Source organism: Solanum stenotomum, chromosome 9 (assembly GCF_019186545.1).
Source record: "Solanum stenotomum isolate F172 chromosome 9, ASM1918654v1, whole genome shotgun sequence".
Classification (NCBI taxonomy): domain Eukaryota; kingdom Viridiplantae; phylum Streptophyta; class Magnoliopsida; order Solanales; family Solanaceae; genus Solanum; species Solanum stenotomum.
The window spans coordinates 44884767-44908188 of NC_064290.1; positions in this window are offsets into that span (position 1 = coordinate 44884767).

Here is a 23422-nt window from a genome sequence, read left to right on the forward strand (position 1 = left end):
GACAGAGGTCGGGGAAGAGGAAGAGGACAAGGGCAAGGACGTGCGGGAAAACAACCACTAGTTACCATCGGAAGCTCAGTAGGAACTGGAATTGTGTCACCGGAGCTGACGCCGGAACCAGATCCAGCTAAAGCAGTAGCCGAAAATGCTAAATCCATAACCCCGGAGATTGGATCTCTGTCTAATGGGACGGGAACGAGGATGAAACTACAAGTGAATACCCCAAATAGTGAAGCAATGAAGGATATAGTGGAAAACCTCTAACAAATCAATGGAACAGTAGATAAAGAGGCGGTGACAGATGATGGGAAGGTAAAGAAAGCTGATGAACCCGAGGTTAATATGTTTAAGAAGAATAGAAATGCAGGGAATGGTATGGCCTTAGAATATATCACACCTCAATTTGAGGAAGGTGAGATAGTAGTTCAACTCGAAAATGAGGAGGTTGAAAGAGAGACTGAGAAGTGGAATTGTGCTCTAATTGTTTATGCTATTGGAGAGTGCCTAGGTTATAATGCAATGCATAGATTTGTGACTCAAAATTGAAATGTTGCAGAACTGAGTATATATATGCATGACCAAGGGTATTTTATTGTGAAGCTTCAATCATTGGAGGTTACCCAGGAAAAACTGATGGCTGGACCTTATTCTATAAACTACATATCACTGATTTTGAAGAAATGGTCAGCTGATTTTGATTTTAGTAAAGAGTTCCCAACAGATATCCCCTTATGGGTGAAACTGCCGCACTTACCACTGAACTTTTGGGGTCAAATTCGCTAAGCCGAATTGCAAGCACCATAGGTACGCCTATGTATGCTGATGAATGTACAACTAAGCAATCGAGAGTATCATTTGCGAGAATGCTTAATTGAAACTAGAGTACAACATCCTAAAGTGGATAGGATCATAAATAATCTTAATTAAGGATGGGGTTATATACACAATTATCAATCGGCTAGCAATGGAAGAATTTGGATCATGTGGGAACAACAATCATATTCAATCACACTTGTAGAAGAGGATGCACAATGGATTCATTGTTTGGTGAAAGGTATTGTGATAGATGTGGAGTGCTACTTAACTGTTATTTATGGATTCAACACTGCTGAACAAAGGAAATCATTATAAAGCTATTTGGAAAAGAAGGCTCAAAGCATAGTTAATCCTTGGATAATTTGTGAGGACTTCAATGCCTTACTATCCTCAGGATAGACTATCTAGCAAACCAGTGCAATATGCTGACATTAAGGATTTCTGAAACTATATGCAATCTACTCTTCTTATTGAGTTGCCATGGAAAGGAGATTATTATGCCTGGAATAATAAACAACAAGGTAATGAGAGGGTATGTAGCAGATTGGATAGGGCTCTAGGAAACAGTGAATGAATGATGAAATAGGGACATGTGATACTTGAATATGAATTGCCAAATATTTCTGATCATGCTCCTATGATCCTAAAAGTAAATAAGTGTCAAAGTAATATCGAAGTACCTTTCAGGTTCTTTAATGTCTGGGCAGAGCATAGCAGATTTGAATTTATTGTTCGAGATACATGGCAAAATCGAAAGGCAACTCAAGGTATGCACAATGTGTGGTGTAAGTTGAAGGACCTTAAGCCAATTTTCAGGAAGCTGAATAATCAGGAATTTAAGAATACGGTTCAAAGAGTGGAGATAGCTAGAAGGAATTTGGCAGAAGTGCAACAGCAGATCAGAATACAATACAATGATACTTTGCAAATGAAGGAAGCTAATGCCCTGAATGAACTAGAAAAATGGTCGATGATAGAGGAGAACATTATGAAGCAGAAGTCCAGAGCTAAGTGGATTAAATTAGGGGATTCAAACACTAAGTACTTTAGTGCTGCCATGAAGGAAAGAAGTCAACGAAAGTAAATCACTCAACTAACTTCTCTGGAGGGTATTCAATTATATGACCAAGGCGCAATAAGAGAAGAAATGGTCAAGTTCTACAAAGGTTTAATAGGATCTTCCACATATAATTTACCAGCAATCAATACAAGAGCTATGAAGAGAGGAGCAGTGCTGTCTTAAGAGCAAAGAGTGCATCTGTGTAGCCTTATAACTGAGATTGAAATTGCACACTGTTTGGAATCTATAGGTGATGATAAGGCCCCATGAATTGATGGATATAATGTTGTATACTTCAAAAAGTCATGGCAAATTATCAAACATGATTGAAGCTGTGGGAGAATTTTTCAATACAGGTATACTCTATAAGGCTATAAACTGTACCACTGTAACTCTGGTGCCCAAAAACTCTAGCCCTGTTAATATCAAAGAATATCGACCCATAACTTGTTGCTCAGTCCTTTATAAAAGGCTACGCCCGGCAGGTCAAACATCTTGCTTTTCACCCTGAAAGATTCCTTCGAGAGGGCTTCATTGATTGGTCTATTGGCAAAGGAAACCCGAGAATTAAAGATTTTGTTCTGTCCTCCGGACATTTATTATGTTGTCACTTATTTCGAAGATCCTAGCTACAAGGTTACAAAAGGTAATGACCATTGTGATCAGTGAAGAGCAAACAAGTTTCATACCGGGAGGAAGATATGAGACAACATCATTCTTGCACATGAATTAGTGAAGAGATATAACAGGAAACACATATCTCCAAGGTGTATGATAAAAATAGATTTACAAAAGGCTTATGACTTTTTGGAATGGATATATCTCGACCAAGTAATGACTGAACTTGGATTTCCAAGAAGGTTCACCAATTGGGTGATGGAATGCGTGAAAACAGTGAGCTACTCAGTATTAATTAATGGAGAAACTACTCTTCCTTTTGAAGCTGCCAGAGGTTTAAGGCAAGGTGATCCAATGTCACCCTTTCTTTTTGCAATTGCAATGGAGTCCTTAAGTCGATTATTACACAGCCTCAAGATTACTAGAGAGTTTAAATTTCATCCAAGGTGTGGAAAGCTAGGTATAACTTACATGTGTTTTGCAGATGACCTGCTCCTTTTCTCAAGAGGTGACCTAGCATCAGTCACTATGATATAACAATGTTTTGATGAATTTTCTAAGGCATCGGGACTACTTGCTAATTTAGGAAAAATCTCTGTGTACTTTGGGGGAGTACCACTAGTTGAGGAAGTGAATATCCTTACTAAGTTGGGATTTAGTCGTGGAGAGTTTCCTTTCAAATATCTTAGAATTCCATTATCCACTCAGAAAATCACTCTTATTCAATGGAAACCTCTCATCACAAGGATCACTGCTAGGATTTCTTCGTGGGCTGCTCAAAAGTTGTCATACGCTGGACGAGCACAACTCATTCAGTCTGTAATATTTGGAATACAGGCTTATTGGGCGCAACTGTTTATGATGCCAACTAAGGTGATGAAGATGGTCAAAGCTTACTGTAGGTGTTATCTTTGGTTAGGAAGCAATACCATTGCCAAAAAAGCTCTAGTGGCGTGGGAAACACTATGCTCACCTAAGTGTGTGGGAGTTCTGAACCTAACTAATCTGAGAATCAGGAACAAGGCTACTATAGCTAAAAACTATTGGGATGTGGAGCACAAACTTGACTAGTTGTGGATTAGATGGATACATACACACTACATAAAAGGATAACAAGGAGATAATATTCAAGTACCAAAGCAGGCATGCTGGATGATTAGGAAAATATTAGAGGAAAGGACTGTTATATCTCAATTTCCTATGATCAATCCAGAGAAAAATGTGATAAGACAACTCTATAACAATATGTTAGAAGATAAACCTAAAGTGCCATGGAAATGTCTAATGTATATGAATGTTGCCAGACCAAAATCGAAGTTCACAACATAGATTCAACTTCATGGAAAGATGTTGACAACTGATAGACTGAGCAAATGTGGTCTGGCTGTAGAGAAAACATGTTGCCTATGCCAGCTGCAGGAGGAATCGAGGGAACACCTCTTTGTGCAATGTACTTATGTGAGAAGATTGTGGGATATGATTTTAAGATGGATGAACAAGCCAATGTATAATGCTACTACATGGGAGTAATACATACAATGGACTATCAGCAATGCAAAAGGAAAATCCAAGGAGGCGCATGTGTTCAAGATGATGTATGCAGAAATCACATATGGGCTATGGAATGAGAGAAATCAGAGAATTTCTGAAACAAGAGGCAACAGTGGGAAACTATAGCTAAAGAGATCATATATGTAAGTTGTGTAAGACCCCCCCCTAGAATAAGTAGTCTAATACATAGTTTTATATTCTAGGTAGCTTGTGGTTTGATTAAGGATAACATTGCTGTGATGTAGCATGCTAAGATTTGTAATGTTCTTTTGGTGATTATTGGAAAGCTAGTTACCAAAAAAAAAAAAAAAAAGTAACAGGGGAGTACGAATATTTTGAAAATATAATTTGAGAGTTAAGCAAAATAAGTAAATTTGTACACAATGATTTTTCTCTTCATTATTTGTCCTTTTTATCCATTTCTTCTCCCCCAATTAATTAGTGAAGATGATTGTATATTCTCACTTAAGGTGCGAGAGGTCCCGAGTTCAATTCAAGGAATGCCCCTAATACATATATATCTATATAGAGGTGAAAAGATTCTCAAGAAATTAGGCTGGTTATTTTCAATTTAATTGTTTCTTAAATTTTTGTAGAACACAAATAATTGACTTTTGTTATATGAAAGGTTAAATTTATGTAAATGATAATCCAATAATCAAACTTAAAATTATATAGTAACTTATGAATACATAGTTCAAATAATTTAGTAAATATGCTAATAATTTTTGATGTCTTATTTCAATATGTAGCATGAAAACTACGGAGATAATACTACATAGAAAATATTATTCCAACTCAATTATGATCCCTCAAATTTAGAACTTGAGATAGTTTCTTATACACCTATGTTTGGTGATAGAACATTATATTCTGAAAATACAATCACAAAGTTAAACGAATTAAAAATGTTTGTGCACACTATCATTTTTCTCTTCACTAGTTATTTTTTCTACCCACTTTCACTCTCTAACTTATTAGTTGAGATGGTTGTGTACTTTCAGGTGAAATAGTCTTTTGAATAATATGGCTGATTAACTTTTAATTTATTTTCTTGCCTTTTTGTAGAATACAAATGATAAACTTTTGTTATATAAATGGTTAAATATATGTTGATTAAGATAATTCAAAATTAAATATCAAAATTATATCCTAACTTGTGCATAAATAGTGTGAAAATAATTATCATGAAATTTACTTACATGTGTTTTATTTCACTGTGTAACTAATATTTACTGTAGTATTACTTTAGATGAAAGACCGTTCCATCTCCGTGATGTTCTCCAAAATTCAAAACTTTAGGTATTTTTTTATATACCTATGTTCGGTCATAGAATATTTCATTTTAAAATATACTTATAGAGTTCATATAATTAAGAAAAGTTGTACACAATATTCTTTTTTCTTACTATTTGTCCTTTTTAACCACTTTTCCTCCACTAGTTGATTTGTGGAGATGAATGACTTGATATAAACGAGTTCACAAATAAATTGGCTGATAAATTTTCGATTAGGTTGTTTCTAACTTTTTTTTAGAACACATATGATTGACATTATATGAAAGGTTAATTTGTGTTGTTTAATATATTTTAATAATAAAACTCAAAATTTGTGAATATATGAAAATATTTGTTAATCAATAATTTTACAATTTTTGATGTCTTATTTCACTGTGTAGTAAAAGAATTATGAATATGTCACTGCAGAGGAAAAATCATTTCAACACCATTATGTTCCTCAAAATTTTAAACTTGGGATAGTTTCTCATGTACCTATATTGAGTCATAAGAGTTGTAGTCTAAAAATATTATTTTCAAAGTTAAGCAAATTGAGAAGTTTGTAGACACTATCATTTATCTCTTCTCTTTCAATTTTTTATCGACTTACGCTGCCCTACTTAATTAGTGGAGATGATAGTTTATTTTTAGATAAATCAGTTCACAAATAAAGTAATTTCTTACATTTTGGTAGAACACAAATGATCGAGCGTTGTTATATGAAAGTTTAAATGTGTGTCGTATAAAATAATTTGATAATGAAACTCAAAATTATATTATAACTTTTGAATACTTAGAGAAAATATTTTTCAGTAAATATGCTTATAATTTTTGGTGTCTTATTTCACTATGTAGCAAGAAATCTATGGAGGTGTTACTGCAGAGGAGGCATTGTTTGAGCATCTTTATGTTCCCTCAAATTCAGAAATTGGGGTAGTTTTTCATATACTCTACGTTTGGTCAATGAACATTACATTTTGAAAATATAATTATAAAGTTAAGAGAATTGAGAAAGTTTGTACACACTATCATTTTGCTATAAAAGATACTTAAATAATGAAATTTAAAACTATATTATTTTTACCAAAAATACTTGCAAATTCTGATGTCTTATTTCCCTGTGCAGCCAGGAGAGTATGGAAGTCTTACTGCAGAGGAATGTTCATTCTTCGATAGTATTATCTTAAATCATGAACTCGAGGTAGTTTCTCATATACATATGTTTGTTTAATCACAAAGCATTATGTTTTGAAAGTGCAATACCAGAGTTGAATGAATTATGGTGTACATGTATTGAATAGTCTGAACCTCCATCATCCTAAACAAATCATACTTCCTATTACATTATTAGTCTTGGATTTCTTAACTTGACTTGTTCCCTTATGTGTCGTTTGCAATGTCTCCCATATCACCTTAGCATATGGACATTCTGAAATCATGTTGTATTCATCTGGACCTATTCCACATATCAAGATCTTTTTGTCCTTAGCATTGTTTTGAGTTGCCAATTTGTCAACAACATGACATCACTTTCTTTCCTCAGGTACTTGTAGTTTTCCATGTGGTCCATTTTTCATGGGAATGGTAGGACCATCTAGAATAACACTAAAGAGATTTGGATCTTCGCCTATCAGATTATCCATTATTCTATTTTCCACCATACATAGTACTTTCCATTTAATAGTGGTGGTCTTGTTTGTAACTCTCCTTCTTGTGCAGTAGGTGGTGCAACTATTAATCATTTTCAATTTTTATCTTTTTGAATGACAGGCCTGCTCTAATACCAATTGACTGTACCACCTATTTGATACATGAATTTGACACTTGTAATACTTTAACCGAAACATGTAACACGAAAGAACACAAACATTTATCATTGAAAACCTCCTTGTTCAAGGGAAGAAAAACCACATCCTACGACATGTAGAATTTTCAGCAACTTCTCACTAACTTCAAAGAATGGTTTAGATTACAACTCTATAATGTAAGGGAATAAGTCTAGTACTTCAACTCCAACAATTAAATCTAATTGTTATCTCTACTCTCCAAGAAGTCACAACGACTTCTTGTTACAACTCTCACAAACTCACTTTCAAACTTAGAACTATTACAACTCAATAACAATTTCAAGTCACACAAACAATAAACCTACTTAAAAATGAAAACCTAACTCTAGTTCTTCTTTCTTGTGTCCCTCTACCGCTTCTTGCCTTTTGTTGAAAAACTACGATAATCAGTGTGTTCAAAAGCAATTGCCTCGAACCGATCCTAGTAGAGATGTGGCAGGGCCTCGAACCGCAAATAATAGAGATGTGCCAGGGCCTCAAACCACAGCTAAAAGACTCTGAATGTCTCCAAATCACATGCTCTTCTTCATGGGGGAATGTACCATAGAGCGAAACCACCTTCAGAGTCACAAGGGACCCACTCCAACTCGAAATCCAAGACCCATCCAATATAACCAACAAGGACCGAAATTGCAAAAGAAACACCAATGCCAAAACATAAGGGAAGTTATTGATGGGCAGTTACAAGAGTTGAGTTGTCTCCTAGATAATGATTCATACTATTAGACCCAAGTCAATTATATCAATCTACAGGGGGCTTAGCATTCCGAACCAACATTGGAGGATTTCTAAGGCATAACGGCTCCAAATAGCAAGTCTAAGGAAAACACTAGCATATGCCTAGGCTAAGGCCAAGAACAAGTCACCAATAACAATACAACCAAACATATAGATACAATAAGGCATGATACAACAACACAAACAAGGTAGACATGCTCTATTTCCTGGAAAAACTACCTGAGAAGAAGGCTAAGGCATGTGTTCTATCCACTAAGCATGATACAAGCTAGAAACCCTGACCAAAACTATCTAAACAACATGAATTTACCAACACAAGCTCAATATAAGATTGGTAAGTTATAGCCTACCACAAAGGCGACAGCGCGAACTCCAAAATAAACTAAACCATAGCTTTACCCTTCTGAACTACCTTCGATCACTTCCATGCTATCAAATAAATGATCACAACGTCAATACAGACATTTCGACACCTAAGTCACAATAATTGAAGACAGGCTTAAAAATGAGTCAAAATGACATTGTGGAACATACGTGGGAAATACCAAAATTGACTTTATCAATTAGTCCCATTAAGCTTAAGGAGATTGAACCCCAAAGAGGGGCACAATCCGATCTCCAAACAGACCCAAAACAACTCATGCAACAACAAGAATCACAAATAACCATATAAGACTAAGAAAGGAGGTTCGGGACGAGTATTTACCTCCTAGACGAGTCCCCAACACAAAACAAATGGTCATATCTTGAAGCCCCAACAATTTTCAGCACTTAGCAACAAAAATCAACTCAAGCGGAGCTAGAATGATCAGGAAATCAACTTCACAAAGTTAGAAAATGATTATGAAATTTAGGCTAATCACAATATAGTAGGCCAGTTAAATGACCTCCACGAACAGGGGCCTCATGGACGCAATTGTGGTGGCTAACTGGCCAGGACAACTCTGACCCTTCTCCGCGAACGCAGGACATAGTCCGTGAACGTGAAGGGTGAGAAGCCCAACACTTTGCGAATGATGTGACCAATACCCTTGGCCTCCGTGAATGCAGCTCAAGGCTCGTGAACTCGAAGAACAAATGCATGGTGCACTAGCAAAGGCTTCACCAGCTCAAGTTGGATTTGGCAAAATGCCACAACGGGGGCTCGAAATTCATCAGAAACCCTGTACACGCAAACGAACTATGCTACCTCACCAAATGCGACATTTAATACTCAACAGAGATGTCAAAACTTCCAAAAATGGCCGTCTCGACAGAAAATGGGTCCCACACCTAAGCTCCATTTTAATTTAAGCCAAAATCCTTAAGGTAGTTTCAAATGAGCCCCGAAGCCTCGGGGCCCACACCAAAGGTCCTTTTGGACCAAACTTGACATTCTAGAGCTAATAGAATCGTCAAAATTGTATTCCGAGGCCGTTTACCTAAAATTTTTATCAAAGTCAACCCCTTAAGTTTCAAAAGCTCCAAAACATGGAAACTAAACGAACGATCTGGTGACCAAATTGTCAGTCCCATCAAGTCATAAATGACTTGGAATTGCTACAAGAAAGCTCTAAACACTGAATATAACTAATGACGATTATGTTCTTATTTAATCATAAGGTATTACAGGCTTGATATGGCGTTTTTTCTTTTCGAAATTTTACATTTGCCATGCTCCTCCTGCTCAGCTTCAAGTTCCTTCTGCTCAGGCATGGCATTGTTGCTTGCTTCATTATTATTGTCACCACCACCTCTTTCGCTGTTAGAGTTGGCACCATCACTGATTACTTTAGTCAGAGTTCTAGTGTTTCATATATGGACTAAGAAGCTTTGTATAGTGTGTCCCAGAACTCCACATCCAGTTCATAGTTTATCTAACCCTCGTAAATAATTGTTCGTTTATGGTTACAAGTTATATTTTTCTTATTTCACTGTGCAGAAAGAACAAGATAAATCTATTAATACTGAAGAGGAAATATCGGTTCATCTTTGTAATGCTCCCTCAAATAAGTCATCCGAGGTTGGTTCTTCTTCTTCTTCATAGCGAAATATGTTTTGAAAGTATCTGTACCCTCAAATAAGGCATCCGAGGTTTCTTTCTTCTTCTTCCTTCCTCCTCCTCCTCCTCCTTCTTCTTCTTCATAGCGAAATATGTTTTGAAAGTATTTACTAACTTTGTCTTCTGAAAGTATGCTAGTTCGACCTTCCCATTAGCGAGGGCTTTATCAGTAATCTGTAAATACAAGGTGAATAAAGTAGAAGCATTTCTGAAACAGTTTAGGGCATGTAAGTTCATATCAAATCATATTATATAAAACTTTAATGAAAAACATATGTCAAGATACTTAGTTGTCAAGTAATTAACAAACTTTTTCAATAATGGTAAATTGGTAATCATATCTCAATTAACAGTAAACATGTCTTATAATAATGAGAACATCTCCACTATGTTCCCCCAAATTTGAAACTTGAGTTAGTTTCTCGTATGCCTATATTTATTCATATAACATTATATCCTAAAACTATTATTTATAAAGTGAAGCAAATTAAGATAGTGTGTACACATTATTATTTTTCTCTTCACTCCTATTTTTGACTTACTTTTCGTCCGCTAGTTAATTAGGGGAACTGATTGTATATTTTGAGATGAAAGAGTTTTCAAATAACTTGATCGGCTGAATTTAAATTTACTTGTTTGTTACATTTTGTAAAATAGAAATGACCGACTTTGTTACAAAGAAGGTTAAATAGGTATTGAATAAAAATGTACAATATTTAAGATCGAAGCTATATCGTAAATGTTTTTTCGAGTTCAGGATATGAGGTAATTTTACTGAGTTGAGTGAATTAAGAAACTTTGTATACACTGTCACGCCCCGAGCCTACACCCTGGGCGGGACCGGCACTTGAAGACCATTGATGGCCCAAGCGAACCCTTGGTCTGGCTTACTTAACTCAGCGGAAACCTAACTCAACAGAATAACTCAATGCAATAAAAGGTCATAAAACAACCCAACTAATAAAAACTGGCCAAAAGGGAACTCGAGTCTCAAAATAGAATATTTACATATATATACATAGATGATAGACTCAATACTAACTGACTGATTGTCGATGAAGCCTCTATAACACTGAGATGGATGTTGGGACAGATCCCGCAACATCCTAATAAAACAAAACTAGGAACAGAAAATAACAGAGTCCTCCGAAAAGCAAGGAGGCTCACCACTGACTCTGGAGTGCTCAGTTGGATCAACGGCGTGCTGGATGCTGATCCTGGGTACCTGTGTCTGCATCGTCATAAGATGCAGGCCAACTGGCATCAGTACATTGAATGTACGAGTATGCGAGATGGAAAGCTAAGCAACATAAGCTAGAAGGAAATCTGGAATAAACTGAATAACTTACCTGGCTCAACTCAACTCAACCTAACTGACTCATTTCAATATAAGGCAATTTAACACAAGTGCAATATAAAGAAAAGCTGTTTAAAATATACTATAAACTCTGTGTGTATACAAAGATACTACAAGCTGAGATGTATGTAGAAATACAAAATGAACTGATGTATATAAAAATACAATAATTATTGTGGGAGTTTCCCTAACCGACAACCATCACATAAGAGCTATAGTGATGATACAACGATCAACCTCACGCTACCAGAGCATCCTATACCCGGCCAAATGTATAGAACCTGAACTGCCTAATGGATTCACTAGTCTAATTTGAAAAGGATTCATCTAAAAAGTATGAACCTCTTCTACCCATGAAGGCTACATGGTTCTATGGGGGCTGTGGGTTCTTTGAACGCTCCCCCAATTCGGTGCTCGGTACTACTCCCAAAAATGTACTGGCTCTTATGTTTTTAAAACATATTTCTTCGTGCTGATTTGAGATAATTACTCAAAAACTTAGCTCAAAGGCTATCTTGGAAATCTCAGTTTCCTCTCTTGCTTCATTTAGAAAGCGATTACTCTTTTCTGGAAAACTAGCCCAAAGGCTCTTTGGAAATCTCAGTTCTCAATCTTGTTTAAATGTGAAAACATTTCTTTAAAACTTCTTTGGGAATACTTAGTTCTCTAATAACCTTTGAGAATTGAACTCAACTCTATACTCTTTACTTAACTTGAAACTTGAGCCTTAAAATGAAGTTAAAACGTTCAATAAAGACTCCTGAAAAACTTTAAAGACTTGCTTCTTAACTTTTAAGCTTGACTGTAACTTCACTTGACTTTGATCCGAACTTTCCTTGAATTGGATTATGAATTCAAGGTGTATGATCACATGTTTATAGATGAGTTCGGGATGTCTAGATGTACCTTAGAGTGTTGAAAACAACTATAAAACATAGGCACATTACTAAGGAACATGTATGAAAAAGTGGGGAATGAATGGGAAAGATTGGCATCCTTGGTGCTCTGAGAGGCGCGGGGCGCTAGCCTTCAGACTTCAGAGGGGCCTGCTGGGTGCTCTGCAAGGCATGCCACCCCAAGGGTGGTAGCTCAGAACCCCTTTTGGGGCGCGCTGGTTGGCACGACGCCCCAGCCTTTTCCCCCAAAAATCTGACTTTTCTCTTCTTTTTTTCCAACTCTAAACCACCTTAACCTCAAAGGTTCTAGCCCCAAACACTTAGAATCATAAAGACCCTTAATATACAATAGATTCAACTCGGAAACACAACCGGAAACATGTCCCAAATCAACAAGAACTTCAACACAATCACAAGTCTTCAACAAACACAACCAAAACTTTTCTCGGAAATTAAAATGAGTTTGGCGGCGTGTGGGGGAAAGAACCAACCCAACACTATGATCTCACATACCTTAATAGGGATCACCCTCGACGAAAACCACGACGATCTTGACGAACTTTGCTTCTTCTTCACTTTCTCCTCTTCTTTCCTTTTCTCTCAAGAACCCTAACTCTCACTTTTAAAAAGGGAAACTGATTTAAAAGAAATGGTTAGGGAAAAGACCAAAATACCCTTACAATTTCGGACTAAACTGCCCTACCAACAGCCCAACTTCCAAAGGGCATAACTCACTCATACGAACTTGGAATCGAGCAAACTTGGCAGTGTTGGAAAGATCATTCCAAGGGCTTTCCAAAAATAACTGGAAATTCACCTAAATCATCCTGAGATAGGAGTTATGATTGCTCAAAGTTGACCAAAACTCATTTTTTCCCATACTTGACCAAATTTCCAGATTTTTGAATTCTTTCCAAAAATGACTATTTCAAATTTCCAGCTTCTTCATAGTTATTTCAAATTGCCGGATGTTACACACACTATTACTTTTCTCTTAACTATGTCTTTTCTACCCACTTTACCTCCAATTAATTAAAAGAGATGATTATATATTTTGTGGTCAAAGGATTTTTTCAAATAATTTGGCTAGTTAATTTCAATTAATAGTTATTTATTATATTTTGTATAACACAAATAATTGACTTTTGTTATATGGAAGTTTACATTTGTGTTGTATATGATAATTCAATAATGAGTTTCAAAACTATTGCATTACTTGTAAATACATAGTGAAAATAATTGTAAGCCAATATTTTCAACTTTTGAGGTCTTGTTTCAATGTGTAGCAAGAAAGTTATGGAGGTGTTACTACAAAGGATAACTCGTTCCAACTTTGTCATGATCTCCCAAATTTGAAATTTGAGGTAATTTTTCATTTACCTATGTTTGATCATAGAGCATTATATTTTGAAATGTAATTTATAGAGTTAAGCAATTTTGTTTTAAACACTTCTTTACCATCTGAACNCCCCCCCCCCCCCCCCCCGTAATCACCTAGTTAATTAGTGGAGATGGTCATATATTTTGAGGTAAAAGAGTTTCCAAATAATTTGGTTGGTTAATTTTAATTTAATCCACCTGTTTGTTTTTGTAGAACACAAATGGCCAGACTTTTATTACATGAAAAATTTTATTTTTGATATTATATTAATACTAGTTTTTAGATACGTGTGTTGCACGTGTGTCCCATGCAATATTTTATAAATTCGTTAGGACGATTAAAATTCAAAGAAGATATGCGTGTAATTTGTAATGAGTAATAAAATGCAACAATCTCAAATAAATATTATGATAATAATTTTTTTTTATAGAAAATTAAATTAAAGAAGACTAGTAGAGAAATATAAAAAAATAAACATAGAAGAAAAAAAATAGCATACGCATCCTTCTTAAGACTTTAATCATAACGTTATATTAAAGGAAAAACAAATACAAAATCGGTACATAATTTTCCAAGTTTTTGTCGACACCTCTCATATCCAATCAAAATTAAAAAGTCTTCTTTATCGAGTCAGACTAAAGCATGAATCAAATAGAAAAATCACTTTATTTTCATAAAGTGATATATAATCAGTAGATATATCATATACTTTAGATGTTGATGGCTTCACTACTTTAACTATAAAATGAAAATGATGATTTTGGATATGAATTTCATGAAACAAAAAAGATGAATTTATATAGATAAAAATAGTGGAATATCAAAAGACATCTTAAAGTTTTAAATTAAATATTTGAAGGTTTCAAAGGGGCAGAATAGATAAAAGAGATCAACTTTAAAAATATTAAATATATGCAATGAACCTCCATTAAAATAACACATGAACTCTCCATTTACCCAATGTAGTAATTGATTATCACTAATATTTAAACATGTATAATTTAGTGTAGGGGCAAAATGGTATTTCAACTTTCAACTTTTTTTCTTCCACTTTTAACAATATGCATCATTTCAAGATAGTGGTGGAGTACCCTAATCAAAAGTAGTACTATGGGGAGGGGATACAATATTAATATTACAACAAACAAAACTAGATGAGGTCTTAGTTAGCCTAGTAAATAGAGTTTCTGCTTTGTACATTCCGAAACAAACACCAGTGGAACTACTAAGTAGCTTAGGGAGTGACACTGCTCCATACGGGTGCCTTCTTTTGCCAACGCATCTGTCACTTTATTGGCTTCTCTATGATTGGTGAATCAACACCCACGCAGAATTGTTAGATGTAATAAGATTTATGATCTCATTGCAGTCCACACTAATTTCTAAAGGAACAACTCTCCTAGATAGAGCTATCATCAAGCCCTGTAGTAGGGGTATTAACTCTGCCTTAAATGTTGTTCGTTTCAAACAGATATAGTTCAATATTGAAGATCAAAATTATACAATAACTTGTGAAAACTAATTTTCATAAAATATGCTTACAACTTATATTGTCTTATTTCACTGTGCAGAAAGAACAAGATAAATCTATTAATACTGAAGAGGTAATACCGGTTCATCTCCGTAATGCTCCCTCAAATAAGGCATCCGAGGTTGTTTTTCATATATCTCTTCTTCTTCTTTTTTATCATAGCGAAATATGTTCTGAAAGTATTTACTAACTTTGTCTTCTGAAAGTATGCTAGTTTAACCTTCCCATTAGCGAGGGCTTTATCAGTAATCTGTAAATACAAGGTGAACAAATTAAAGTCTAACAAACACATTGTTAACTACTGGATCCATCAAGATCTACTCCCATTTATACTCATCCTTATAAGTAAAGTAGAAGCATTTCCGAAACAGTTTAGGGCATTTAAGTTCATATCAAATCATATTATATAAAACTTTAACGAAAAACATATGTCAAGATACTTAGTTCTCATGTAATTAACAAACCTTTTCAATAATGGTAAATTGATCATCATATCTCAATTAACAATAAACATGTCTTATAATAATGAGAACATCTCACATAACCATCTCAATATCATATTAAGTTGAAGACTTGTCTCATATGCAAGTTCAAAACATTCGGTAACACATTCACTTTATACTACTCACTGTACTGCTGTCAAATTACCAGACTCGTCACCTCAAGCATTAATCCGTAGGACTTCCTTCGATCAATCTACAATCACATCATATTGATCTCGTGTCTTATTTCACTGTGCAGAAAGAAAAAGGTAAATCTATTAATACTGCAGAGGAAGGACCTTTGAATCTCCATAATGTTCTCTCAAACAAGGAATCTAAGGTTGTTTTTCATAAATCTCTTTTATTTTATTTTTTTAATCACAGAGAAATATGTTGTAAAAGTATTTACTAGTTTTGTCTTTATAATTTTTCAGCAGGATTATGTTTACAATTTGTGGATATCGAATTATTTTCCGAGCCCTGCGAATGGTTATCAGAAGAAGTAAAGAGAAACTAAATTCAAATATACAAAGAAGATCTATGGGGTCTATTGGTTTCTGTTCCTTACTCAACGCTGTCTGTCTTAGATTGAAAGTTGACTTAACTTATCTTGTTGCCGTTCAATCTCTAAGGTGGGTTTTCGCTGAAAACGGAATAGTGTTCGTGGTTCGTTATCAGTACCTGTTTTAGAGAGATGTAAACTCGTTGTCCGTCACTCAATGTCCGGCTCTTTCCCTAGCCCTTATTATATTTTATGGTTTCTGCAATATGTTCTTCTCCTTGTACCTCTATGTTGGTATTGAATTGAAATTATTCTGTTCAGTATCATTGGATTGGAATTAAAATATTCTGTTTTTTGGTGGACTACTGCTACTCTTCTTTTTCTCTGTTTAAGATTGGCTTTCAGTTTCGTTGTAGTGTGTGTCTGTCAGTGGCAGAATCAGAATAAGGAGTTTGATGGTTCTAAATTTTAGGACAGAAGGGAAAAATATTGAAAAAAAGCTTCCTTTTTATGTGAAAAGCATTTTATTTGCTCCTTCCTTACAACTTAGCTGTCAATTAATTTTGTTAGAGGGTTTACAAATCAATATACATATATAGTTATTTAATTTTCTAATACAAATACAGGATCTATGAAAAAGCTAGTGAGTTTGTTGTCCAAACTAGGGGTGTGCAAAAACCGAACCGACCGATAAACCGAACCGAAAAAAATGTTATTGGTTTATTGCTATTGGGTTATTGAGTTAACGGTTTCTTAATGGTTTTATAAAAAAAATTATCGGGTTATCGGTTCGATATTGGTTTTCAATATTGGGTTATTGGGTAAACCGATAACCCATTAAGAGTTAAGATTATAGTAATTTAATACTTTTACATATACATACATATTAATAAATATTAATCTCAATATCTTAATAGTTATGTCTGTCATTTAGCCATCAATTCATACTTCGTTGTGACTTTGAGTTCACAACTTTACATTATACAAATCGCCAAAACCTAAAGTAAGAATCATATTCCTCTTTTATTTCTCTATGTGTTACAGATGTATAGTTCTTTTCATGTTTGTTATTAGTATTTCTATTTTATGAGCTTTTGTAAAGTTACATTATTGTCTTGACATTATTGTCTTATCCTGTCAAATTTATTAGAGAAGTCGTATGTCACGCCCCGAGCCTACACCCTGGGCGGGATCGGCACTTGGAGGCCATTGCTGGCCCCAAGCGAACCCTTGGCCTGACTTTCTTAACTCAGCGGAACTTAACTCAACAGAATAACTTCATGCAATGAAAAGTCATAAGACAACTTAACTGATACAAATCTGGCCACAAAGGCAGCTCGAGTCTCAAAATAGAATATTTATACATATACACAAAAGAGAGACTCAAACTAACTGACTGACTGTCTGTGAAGCCTCTAAAAATACTGAGATGGATGTTGGGACAGACCCCACAACATCCTAATAAAACAAAACTAAGAAAACCAAAATAATTGAGTCCTCCGGAAAGCAAGGAGGCTCACCACTGACTCTGGAGTGCTCAACTGGATCAATGGCGTGCTGGATGCTGATCCTGGGTACCTGCGTCTGCATCATAACAAGATGCAGGCCAACTGGCATCAGTACATGGAATGTACGAGTATGCGAGCTGGACCGCTAAACAACAACTTACACTTAAAAGGAATACAATAGAGAACTTACCTTGGCTCTGATTAACTCATGAATAATTGAACTCAATATAAAGCAATGAGACACACGCAATATATATAAAGCTTGTAAAACTATTTAAAACATGACGTAAAAATCATATTTATAATATCATGAAAATACCAGGCTTCCTCTCAAAGTCTACTTGTGCAATGCATGAATGAAGTCCCATACCCCCATCCACACTAAGCAGAACTTCTCGAGGAACCAGGCTCTTTCTACTGTGGGAGTTCTCTAATCGATAACCATCACATACGAGCTACAGTGATGATACAGCGATCGACCTCACGCTGCCAGAGCATCTTATACCCGGCCAAAGGTATAAGACCTGAACTGCCTAATGGATCCACTAGTCTATCTGGAAAAGGATTCATCTAAAAAGTATGATCCTTTTCTACCCATGGTGGCTAACATGGTTCTATGGGGGCTGTGAGTTCTTTGAACGCTCCCCCGATTCGGTGCTCAAGACTACTCCCAAAAATACTTTAGCTCATAAGTGTTTTAAACACATCTTTCTTTAGTTGAGGTAATTACTCAAAACTACCCTCTTAAAAGAGGTAATTGCTTTTGAAAACTCTTTCTAAAAAGAACATCTCAAAACCATATTTTAATATGATTATTGATGAGTCGGGATATTCATACTGCTTAAACATTGATGGTATCTAGAGACCATACTGTTTAAACATTGATGACATACTCGATTTGTCATACTAATCATGTTTTAGAAACTCTTTTGCAAAACTCATCTTTTCTCAAAAAGAGATAGTACTCAAACCTCTCAAAACTCTTTTGGAAATCTCAGTTTCCGCTCATCTTAAATGTGAAAACATTTATAAACTTCTTTGGGAAATACTTAGTTCCCTAATAACTTTTGAGAAATGAACTCAACTCTTGACTCTTGACTTAACTCGAAACTTTTGACTTAACTAAAAACTCTTGACTTAACTGGAACCTCGATACCCTTTACTCGACTTGAAACTCTATACTTATCTTGGAACTTGAGACTCCTTACTTAGCTTGAAACTCTATACCCATTTTCTCGACTTGAAACTTGAACCTTAAAACGAAGTTGAAACGTTTAACAACGACTCTTGAAAAGCTTTAAAGACTTGCTTTGACTTGCTTAACTTCTAAGCTTAAGTCTTAAAACAAGGTTTAAACATAACTCTCAACTCTACCTTGAATTTGAATTAAGAATTCAGGATTATGATCATGTTAGGAATGACTTTTAGGTGTTTAGAAGTAGCTTAGAGTAGTTAGAATCGAAAAGGAGTGAAGGTGCACTTTAAATGAACTCAAACGGGGCAACCGACGACAAATTGGATGGGGCAGGTGACCCTAGCGCTATGGGTGGCGCGGGGCGCCAGCCCCTAAACTTCAGAGGTGGGTTTGGGGCGCTCTGGCAGGCGCATCGCGCCAGGCCCCCAACCCAGAAATTTCTGCAAGTTTATTTTCTTGTTTTCTCTCCTTATTTCGCCTAAAATCGAATGGTTTCTTCCCCAAATCACTTAGAATCATTAAAACTCTCAATATACCATAGATTCAACTCAAAAACACAGCCCAAATCATGTCTCAAATCAACAAGAACTTCAACAACACAATCAACAACATCAACACAACCAACAACTTCAACAACACAACCAACAACATCAACACCACAACCAACAACATCAACACCACAACCAACAACTTCAACAACACAACCAATCTTTTCTCAATAATAAAAATGAATTTGGTGTGTGGGGGAAAGGATCAACCCAACACTAAAAGCTCACATACCTAGTAGGGATCACCCCCGACGATATCCACGACGGAACTTGCTTGATCTCCTCTTCTTCTCTTCTTCTTCACTCAAAACCCTCACTTCACTCTTTCAAAATGAGACAAAACTGATCTAAGATCAGTCTAACACAACAATATAACCAAAAGAATTGATTAGGGAAAAGACCAAAATGCCCTTAAAATTCCCGGACGGATTCCCTGCCAACTGCCCAACTTTCAAAGGGCATAACTCCCTCATACAAACTCGGAATCGAGAAAACTCGGTGGCGTTGGAAAGATCATTCCACGAGCTTCGCAAAAATAACTGGAAATACTCCTAACTCATCCTGAGATAGGAGTTATGACTGCTCAAAGTTGGCCAAAAACTCACTTTTTCCCATACTTAACCAAATTTTCCAGATTTTTGAAACGCTTCCAAAAATGACTATTTCCGATTCTAAGCCTCTTCAAAGCTATTTCAAATTGTCGGATGTTACATCGTATATTTGTTTTATAAGCATATTCTTATTGGTTAAATCGAAAACCGAACCGTTAAGGACCAAAACCGATAAACTGAAAACCCATAAAAAATTATCTTATTGGTTCATTATTAGTTTCGCGTATTTAAAAACCGAAAACCGAACTGATAATTCATAAAACTGAACTAAACTGACTGATNTAAATCTATTAATACTGCAGAGGAAGTACCGTTGCATCTCCATAATGTTCTCTCAAACAAGGAATCTAAGGTTGTTTTTCATAAATCTCTTTTTTTTATTTTTATTTTTATCATAGAGAAATATGTTGTAAAAGTATTTACTAGTTTTGTCTTTATATTTTTTCAGCAGGATTATGTTAACAATTTGTGGATATCGAATTATTTTCCGAGCCCTGCAAATGGTTATCAGAAGAAGTAGAGAGAAACTAAGGTCAATATACAAAGAAGATCTATGGGGTCTATTGGTTTCTGTTCCTTACTCAGCGCTGTCTTAGATTGAACGTTGACTTAACTTATCTTGTTGCCGTTCAATCTCTAAGGCAGGTTTCCGCTGAAAACGGAATAGTGTTCATGGTTCGTTATCAGTACCTGTTTTAGAGAGATATAAACTCGTTGTCCGTCACTCAATGTCCGGGTCTTTCCCTAGCCCTTATTATATTTTATGGTTTCTGCAATATGTTCTTCTCCTTGTACCTCTATGTTGGTTTTGAATTGGAATTATTCTGTTCAGTATCATTGAATTGGAATTAAAATATTTTGTGTTTTTTGGTGGACTACTGCTACTCTTCTTTTTCTCTGTTTAAGATTGACTTTCAGTTTCGTTGTAGTGTGTGTCTGTTAGTGGTGGAGCCAGAACTAGGAGTTTGGGTTCTAAATTTTAGGATAGAAGAGAAAAACATTGCAAAACAAGCTTCTTTTTTATGTGGTTTTGCTATTTTCCCAATTTACTATTTTATTTTATTGAATTATAGCTACTAGATTTAGATAAGAAAAACAAAAAAAAATATATCCATGCTGACACAAGATGATGAAAATCCTTGATGACATTTGAAACTTTGTCCATTAATAAGAAGTCATATAGCTAGGCAGCTATTAATGAAATTAAATTTATCCACATGAAGTCATATAGCTATCAAATATTGAATGCAAATTTGTCATCGTTAGTACATCACTCACTATATATACCATGCATGCTTCTATAATTCAATTCAAACCATATAGTAAAAACAAAGGAAATTAAACAATGAAATTTCATGTGGTTATTTTGATGATTTTGGCCTTGTTGCTAACCGCGACAAGTGCACAACAATGTGGAAGACAAGCTAGAGGGCGCGCCTGTGCCAATAAGTTGTGTTGCAGCCAATATGGATTTTGTGGCTCGACTAGGGCTTACTGTGGATTTGGTTNTGCTAACCACGACAAGTGCACAACAATGTGGAAGACAAGCTAGAGGGCGCGCCTGTGCCAATAGGTTGTGTTGCAGCCAATATGGGTTTTGTGGCTCGACTAGGGCTTACTGTGGATTTGGTTGCCAGAGCAATTGTCGTCGTTATGATGCCACTGGCAAAGGTGAAAAACTTAACTATTATGAACACAAGAATAATAATGGTCACAACTAATGAACGTATGATATGATGAGGCTTGTACTACTCCTAGACGTTGTAAAAAGAATAAGGTATAATATCATGTATGTTGTGTGTGTTTAATATAAGTTGTAATTTTAGAATAAAGTGAGAGTGTACATGTTATGTGACTTTCACTAGGAAAAGAATAGTGTCATGTCTTGAACACTATATGTAAAAATTATCAATGTGATATCTATCAATGTTGGTTAAACAACACTAAAAATGTTGTATGATACTTCCTCGACTTCTTATGACTTGTCATAATTTTCTTTTTGAAAATTAAACAATGAACCTGACTAACATCTTAAGATGTTTTTTTTTCAATCATATTATAGTACTTTTTGTATAGTAATTTTTTAATATCTAAATTTTTTATTTTAAATTATTAAATTGATGTAATATAATTTAACTTGAAATATATATAATCTAGTTAAATTAACTCTTGAAAAGAACTAAAAAAGGAACAAAAGATAAGTGTTAGAGCTATTTTTATACTTGGTATCGAATATTGATGATGAATTTTGCTATTTTTCATGCTTATGTATTTTTATTAGTATTTTCTCTCTCTTTTCCTGATGATTTCATATAGTTCCAATATAATAGGATTACTGAACAAATTTTTGGATAAAATTGAGAAATTGTGCTTGTCAGCGACCTAAAGGACATAATATTAAATCAAATAATCAATAATATATATTAGGTGATTGATTGTCAATGTCGTCGTTGAACGAATAACCTGTTAGAAACGATGACGAAGGTTAAGCCTATCACTTTCTTTTCTCAACTTTTTTTTAATAGATATCAAAATAAAAACAGTGCAATAGTGAATGATAATATAATCAAGGCAAGTAAACTATCCGAATTTAGCAAAATAAATAATAATCATATATTATCTCAAAAATAGTATAACGTTTCTTTTAATCATCTCAATCACATAGGGAGAACTCAATTTTTATTTTAAAGGAATAAATCAGAGTGTAACATCCGACAATTTGAAATAACTATGAAGAGACTTAGAATTGGAAATAGTCATTTTTGGAAGGAATTAAAAATCTGGAAATTTGGCTAAGTATGGAAAATAATGAATTTTTGGCCAACTTTGAACAGTTATAACTCCTAGCTCAGGATGATCTAGGTGTAGTTCCAGTTATGTTTGCAAAGTCCGTGGAATGATCTTTCCAACGCCGCTGAGTTTGCTCGTTTCCGAGTTCGTATGAGCAAGTTATACCCTTTGAAAGTTGGGCAGTTGGCAGGGAATCCGTCCGAAAATTGTAAGGGTATCTTGGTCTTTTCCCTAGCCATGTCTTTGGATATATATTAAGGTGTAAGACTGATTTTTGATCAGTTTTTCCCTTTTTAAAAAGAGTAAGAGTTAGAGTTCTTGAGAGAAAAGGAGAGAAAGGAGAAGAAGAAGCAAATTTCGTAAAGATCGTCATGGTTTTCTTCGGGGGTGATTCCTATTAAGGTATGTGAGTTCATAGTGTTGGGTTGGTTCTTTCCCCCACACGCCAAGCTCGTTTAATTTCGAGAAAAGATTGATTATGTTTGATTGAAGTTGTTGGTTGGAATTGTTGAAGTTATAGTTGTGTTGTGTTGTAGTTCTTGTTGGTTTGGTGAATGTTTCTGGTGGTGTTTTTAAGTTGAATCTAGTGTATGTTAAGGTTTTTGATGATTCTAAGTGTTTGGGGGATAAAGCTTTGAAGTTTAGAAGGTTTAGAGTTGGAGAAAAGGAGGAG